This window comes from Rattus norvegicus, chromosome X (assembly GCF_021556685.1).
Source record: "Rattus norvegicus strain SHRSP/BbbUtx chromosome X, alternate assembly SHRSP_T2T, whole genome shotgun sequence".
Lineage (NCBI taxonomy): Eukaryota > Metazoa > Chordata > Mammalia > Rodentia > Muridae > Rattus > Rattus norvegicus.
The window spans coordinates 118,285,914-118,293,345 of NC_141554.1; the positions used below are offsets into that span (position 1 = coordinate 118,285,914).

The 7,432-nt window shown below is 38.8% G+C and overlaps 1 pseudogene; it reads left to right on the top strand.

The window, feature by feature from the left end:
• The first annotated feature begins 5,447 nt into the window (after positions 1-5,447).
• On the top strand, positions 5,448-6,544 carry Actg1-ps2 (actin, gamma 1, pseudogene 2; annotated as a pseudogene).
• The last annotated feature ends 888 nt before the right edge of the window (positions 6,545-7,432 follow it).

Genomic DNA, 7,432 nt, shown 5'->3' on the forward strand with positions numbered 1-7,432 from the left:
GTGAGGGATGTTTCCATGGATGGAACAAGTAGAAAGAATTAAGGTTGAAAGAACAACCGAAGCCAGGTAATGGTGGTGCAGTATGGAGGTAGAGGCCAGACAGATCTCTGTGAGTTCAAGGCCAGCCTAGTCTACATAGTGAGGTCCATGACAGCCAAGTCTACACAAAGAAATTCTGCCTTGAAGCAAACCAAACTAAACCAAAACAAAAAAAGAGAGAGAGGGAGAGGGAGAGAGAGGGAGAGAGAGGGAGAGAAAGGGAGAGAGAGGGAGAGAGAGGGAGAGAGAGGGAGAGAGAGGGGAGAGAGAGAGAGAGAGAGAGAGAGAGAGAGAGAGAGAGAGAGAGAGACTCCCAAAGTATAAAAATTAACAGTGAAAGAAATGATTCTACTAGAGGCATAAAATGTGTGAAAAAAAAGACATATGCTTAGGAATGAAATATAGATACAAATCACTACAAAGGTCCTGAAATAGTCACAAATAATGTGACGAAGTACATAGATGCACAATAATTTTCAAAGTACTGATACTTCTTTGATCTTATTGCAGAATGTCCTACTTGCCTCTTGATGGAAGAAAATAATATAACTGAATAGGTAAATGCCATTAAAACTCTTCTATAAATAAACATCGACCTACAGTAATTATCTCCTAAATTCAAGTTACACATGCCTTTAGGTTCAACTTGCCCTTTTAAGTGGTGTCTTTTCTTTTCCTCTTTCTCAGCATGATGCCTGAATGTTCAGGGGAGAGTGTACATGTTTCTGTAACTTCAGGAAAAGCCTCAGTTCCACATGGATCCCCTGGGTTCTCATTAGCCTTTAGTAAAATACTCTTTATTTTGCCTGGTCATTAGTAAGCCACTGGTGGCTCTACAAGAGTATTACTTGCCAGTGTTGTTGCCAATCATGAAGTGTTGATATTCTAATTATCTAGAGCTCATGTATCTGGCTCTGCTTTAAGATATGGAGAATTCTGGATTTTCTGTATGGAATATCATCATGTGTGAAACACTGAGAGTATTTATTTGTGTAATTATATTATGCCTCCTATTCTCCTTATTGAGTCTCTGCTATGCTTTCAAAGTACCCTGTACATAGTCTCTTGTGTCACAAGTGGAATGAGTTTTCCTATCTGGGAAATTTCATAAGCTTTTCTCATTCTTATGACTAGGAATTACAATATCAATGCACTATATGTTTCTCATGAAATAAAGCATCTTTCCCTTAATCTTTTACTTTGTACATATTTCTACTATATTCTTATTCAAAATTTTATTTCGCCTCCAGTCCCGGGAAAGCTATTTTGTATATTTTCTATTTTACAGCTTGTGATAAAATATGGAATTCATAATTCTATTGTATTGCTCTTTATATTTGTGAAGGATCATCTGAAATATTAAAAATACATACACTTACACACAGAAAACACATTCACAATTTCTTTTCATCAAAACTCCTAACACAGGATCGCCCCCTGCGGACTTCAATGTACAAACAAAAAGATTTAATTTCTACCAAGTTCATTCTTCATTGTCTTCACGATTGCTTCTCTAAAGTAGTTATAGAACCCAGTAATGCAGATCATTGAAAACATAGCACCAGTGATACCTGAAATTGAAATCACACACACACACACACACACACACACACACACACACACACACACACACAAATACCAATCTTAAAAGTATCTATTGTGATGAATTATAAAATGGCAAGTAGGCAGTGTCAAGAGAGTGGTCCAAGAATCCAAATAAAAGATGATAGTGTGGAAATGGGAAAAAGCGATGGAGTTGAACATACAGACGTAGCTCGATCAAATGATTAGATATTGAATGTAGGGGCGAAGATCACTAATCATGTATGGTTTTCTTCCTGAGACTGTGTCATAGACAACACCTGTACACTTTAATTAGTAAATCTCTCTACCAAAAACAAAGAGGACAAGACAATGAAGAATGAACTTGGTAGAAATTAAATCTTGTTGTTTGTACATTGAAGTCCACAGGGGGCGATCCTGTGTTAGGAGTTTTGATGACTTGGTTTGGAGATAAAGTCAGTTATGCTTATTGACCATCAAAGAAGCAGGTGAAGGTGACTTTCAGACTATTTTACTATATTTAATGGACTGATGTTACCAATGAAAATATTTGAACAAACAGGGAATGAATAGAGGACAATTATGCTGAATTGAATATGTTGGAAATTTACTGATGCATTTTTATTGAGAAAGGCAGTCATGCGAGTAACATAACTTGTATCTTCCTTGATAGCCTCAATAGAAGCAGACCTTACAGTCAGTTTACATTCTGAAGCTACTGCTCCTAGTTTTAGGTAATAGGTGTTAAGTTCCTTACCACTTCCAGCCTGGTCAATCTTTTAAAAATAAAGTCAATGGTTATTAGTTGCTATCTATCACAATGATTCCGAAAGAACCAGACCCATTTAAAAACTTTTCTGAAATCGTCTAGGTCCAGATTCTCAATGGGAAAATATTTCCCAAGATCAATTTATTTTATGGCTCACTTCAGTGATATGTGACAGCTCTCAAATAATAAAAATGAATCATTCCCTTTAAGAAAAATAATGTTTGCCTTTCACAAAACCTTCTGGTATAATAGATAAAGAAGCACAGAGATACAGTTATGAATTTTACTGACACAGATTTACTCACTGTGAAAATGCATTTTTTATATTTATTTAATGACTATGTGTGTGGTTGAGGATGATGGTGAAAAGAAGGAAGAAGAACATTTCTCTTAATAAGGATTGTGTGTACTAAGAATATGATAGGTTATCACTTCTTGGAGTTTTTGTTTGTTTAGCTTATGCACTGGTTTATAGATAGTTTTCTATATGTTACATGGCAGAATATATAGACTTACACATAATACCTTCTGGTGAGTAAAACAAAATACTATGTATTTCTCACAGTTCTGGAGATGAGAAAGAGTAAAATTAAAGGCATGGTAAATACATCTTAGTTCATATCTCTGTTCACATTTACTTAACTATCTAGATTCATATATAGAAGAAAACAGCCCCCCCATTATGAAAGCTCATATCCTAATCCCATTTCAAAATCAATCCTTAATATCACTTACATTTTTGGTGGCATATCAACTTGTAACTTTGTTTAGAAAAATTGAAAATAATCACTCAGGTAACAGCATGTCTATTAACTCATTTATTCTACAAATCAAATGTCAAGATAAGCATTATTCTCATGTTTATAGTGATTTGGCCATTTGCCTAAAGTCATAAGTTTGTAAGAGAAATTCATATGTAAATCTATTTTGCTTCAAAGTTTATACTATTAAGTATAAAACTCATTCTATAACATGGTTGATCAATCTAATCACTTGGAAATCCTTGAAAATAAATATTTCTGTATATCTAAATTGGCAGAACCACCACATACATCCTGCTAAGGAGTAGAGGAAGACCTACCACAAACCACAACACTCCATACCATGCTCACTCTTGTCATAGCACAAAGAAGTAAAACCAAAGGGAGAAATCAGGAATGTACTGTGGCAACAGTGCATATAAAGTTATAAAGATGAATAACATTCTTAGGACAAGTTTTGAGAAAGTTGTCAATGGTAAAAGATTCCTTTTTCTAACATTTTAAGTAAAATGAAAAGCTGATCAAGTAAGCACTTGTGTCTATTTTTCCAAACTCAAAAACAGAAAGAAGATGGATAGCAGTGCACTCCAGAAAGTGTCGAAAGGAAATGTGATTGTCCATGTTAAAACTGCCTGAATATGAATCCATGATCTCACCAACCACCCAGCATCGCTTCCTCTAACTTCTACAGTTTATTCAACTTCGTGCTATTGTAATTGCACTTTCACTTTTGGTCAAATTCTCCTTGAAATTGCTCTATGAAAAAAACCCACAATTTTATAATCAAAGGTTAATAATATTATCTTAGCTCCATTGAAAATTGATACTCTCGGGGCTGGGGATTTAGCTCAGTGGTAGAGCGCTTACCTAGGAAGCACAAGGCCCTGGGTTCGGTCCCCAGCTCCGGGAAAAAAGAAAAAAAGAAAATTGATACTATCTGCAGGCCATTAGTCTACAAACTACCACTTTCCCTTTAGTTCTTATTGCTTTCTGAAAAAATCTTTATTAATTTGTTCTCTAAACTGTGCTGTATTGGGACTTGTATATTTTACTGCATCAAATTATGTGTAGCTAATGCTACCTGTGTTATTTAGCCATTACCAATTTGTATTGTTCATAACTGGACATTATCATTGTCTCTCTTTCATATACAAACTTAAACACATACCAATGTTATGCAATATGTATATATACATATATGAACAGAAATTAAATTGTTCTCTTTCTCTTTTACACACACACACACACACACACACACACACACACAGTGGTATAAGTACAGAAGGATAGGAAATTGAACAGAGGTGTGTAGCAATGGGAGATGGAGAACAGGGTGTAGGCACCAGAAAGTCCCAGACACCAGGAAAGCAAGAGGCTCCTAGGACTCTCACAGGATGACATTAGATGAAATGCCCAACAAAGGGGAGGGAGAACCTGTAGAGACAATATCCAGAGGTTAGACAGGACACCCCTCCCCATTTGAGGGAGAGGGCCACCCACTCATCTCCAGATTTTAACCCAGAACTGCTCCTGTCTAAAGTGAATATGGGGACAAAACACAGAGGAGAGACTAAAGGAAAAGCCACCCAGAGATTGCCCAACCTGGGGATCCATTCCATATACAGACACCAAACCCAGACAATATTGCTGATGCCAAGAAGTGCATGCTGACAGGAGCCTGATATAGCTGTCTCCTGAGAGGCTCTGCCAGAACCTTACAAATGCAGAGGCAGATGCTTGCAGCCAAACCTGAGAACAGGGTCCCGAATGGAGAAGTTAGAGAAAGGACTGAGGTAGCTGAGGGGGTTTGCGACCCCATAGGAAGAACAACAATATCAACGAACCAGAATCCCCGGAGCTCCTAGGTGCTAAACCACAAACCAAAGTGTACACATGGAGGGATCCTATGGCTCCAGCTGCATGAGTAGCAGAGGATGGCCTTGTTGGGCATCAGTGGGAGGAGAGGCCCTTGGTCCTGAGAAGGCTCTATGTCCCAGTGTAGGGGAATGCCAGGGTTGGGAGGCAGGAGTGAGTGGGTAGGTAGGGAAGAACCCTCATAGAAGCAGGGGGAGGGAGGATGGGATAGGGGGTTTGTGAAGGGGAAATAGGAAAAGGGAAAAACATGTGAAATGTAAATAAATAAAATATCCAAGAAAAAAAGAAAAGGAAAAAAGGTACTGAGTGAGAAAAGGATCAGATAGTAAAGTTCATCTTTGTTTATAAAGATGTTCAAGGCACTGTTGAGTCCATATCCACTCGCTAACATAGGTTTCTCATGGCTCCTCCGTTGCCAGTCCACCTGACACCAGTTCACCATGAAGGAATATATTGTTGTCCTTATTTTGAACAATAGCCCTAGCACGTGCAAAGCTGTCTTTTTGGGCGATGATGCTCCCTAGGCCATTTTCCCCTTCAACCTGGGCCGTCCTGAGTCCCAACACATGATGGTGGGTATGGGTCAGAAGGACTCCTATGTCAACAAGAGGGTTCAAAGAAAGAGAGGCATTCTGACTCTAAAATACCCCCACTGAACACGGCATTGCCACCTACTGGGACAATACGGAGAAGATCTTGCACTATAACTTCTACAACGAGCTTCGTTTGGCTCCAGAAGAGCACACTGTGCTGCTCACCAAGGCTTCCCTGAACCTTAGGCCAACCGTAAAAAGATGACTCAGATCATGTTTGAGACCTTTAACACCCTAGCCATGTACGTAACCATCAATTCAATGCTGTCCCTGTATGCCTCTGGTCCCACCAGTGACATTGTGATGTACTCTGGAGACAGGGTCACTTACATTGTGCCCATCTATGAGGGCTATGCTGTCCCTGATGTCATCCTCCATTTGGACTTGACTGACTGGGACCCAACAGACTACCTCATGAAGATCCTGACCCAGAGTAGCTTCACACCCACAGTTGAGAGGGAAATCATGTGTAACATCAAAGAGAAGCTGTACTGTGTTGACATAGACTCCAAGCAAGAGATGGACACTAACGCATCCTCTTCCTTCCTGAAGAAGAGCTATGAGCTGATAGCTGAATCATCACTATCTGCAATAAGCAGTTCTGCTGTCCTGTGGCTCTTTTCCAGCCTTCCTTCTTCGGTGTGGAATCCTGTGGTATCCATGAAACTACACTCAATTCCATTATGAAGTGTGATGCTGATGTCCACAAAGACCTCTATGACAACACAGTGCTGTCTGGTAGCACCACCACGTACAGAGGCATTGCTGACCTATACAAATTATGGTCAGTGCTCCTCTTGAGCACAAGTACTCTGTGTGGATCGGTGGCTCCATTCCTGGCCTCACTGTCTACCTTCCAGCAGATGTGGATCAGCAAACAGCAGTACAATGAGTCCAGCCCCACCATCCTGGACCACAAATGCTTCAAGGTGGAATGTTACTGAGCTACGTTTTACACCCTTTCTTCGACAAAGGCTAACTTGCACAGAAAAATAAAAACAACCAAACAAGACAAAACAAAGAAACAAAATCAAAACAAAACAAAAAAAAACGAGATAACATTGGCTTGGCTTTATTTGTTTCTTTTGTTTCGTTTTTAATTTTATTTTTAAATGTAATGTTTTGGTGCTTTTGACTCAGGAATGGTGAAAGTGACAGAAGTCAATTATAGCAAGCATTCCCAGAGTTCTCCAATGTGGCTGAGGACTTTGATTGTACATTGTTCTTTTGTTTTTGTTTTTGTTTTTAATAGTCATTCCACATACCCATGAAAGATACTGCTACGGGAAGTTCCTCACCCTCCCAAAAGCGATTTCCAGTCCCAAGATAAGTATGGCCATGTCAATGTTCTGAGGCCACACCGGGAAGGAGACAGCATTGTTTCTGTGTAAATTATGTCCTGAAATCTTTGTTTAACAATACCTCCCACCTTAAGACTTCATTTTTTTTTTTGTTTTTAATTTCTGAGTAGTCAACCAGTGTAGTCCTCTTCTATTTGGTGCCCCCAATTTGATGTAAGAAAGATTTAGTCTCCCAGGGAGTGTATTGATGTGTTGAAGTAGCCTGTACACTGACTTGAGGCCATTTTAATAAAAGTGGACACCTTACAAAGAAACAGACAAGCAAACAATAAAAAGATGTTCAAGGCCATTCCAAGCTACATGAAATCTTATTTCAAGAAAAATAAGAAGAAAGAAAAATATTTTCAATACAGCGTTATGTATTTTCTGAAATCCATAGTTTTAGATGGGATGGTTAGGTCACTTGTCCACTGTGTAGCCCTGGACTTCATTCTAAGTGTCATTGACTCAATATGTTCTTATTGTTGTTAC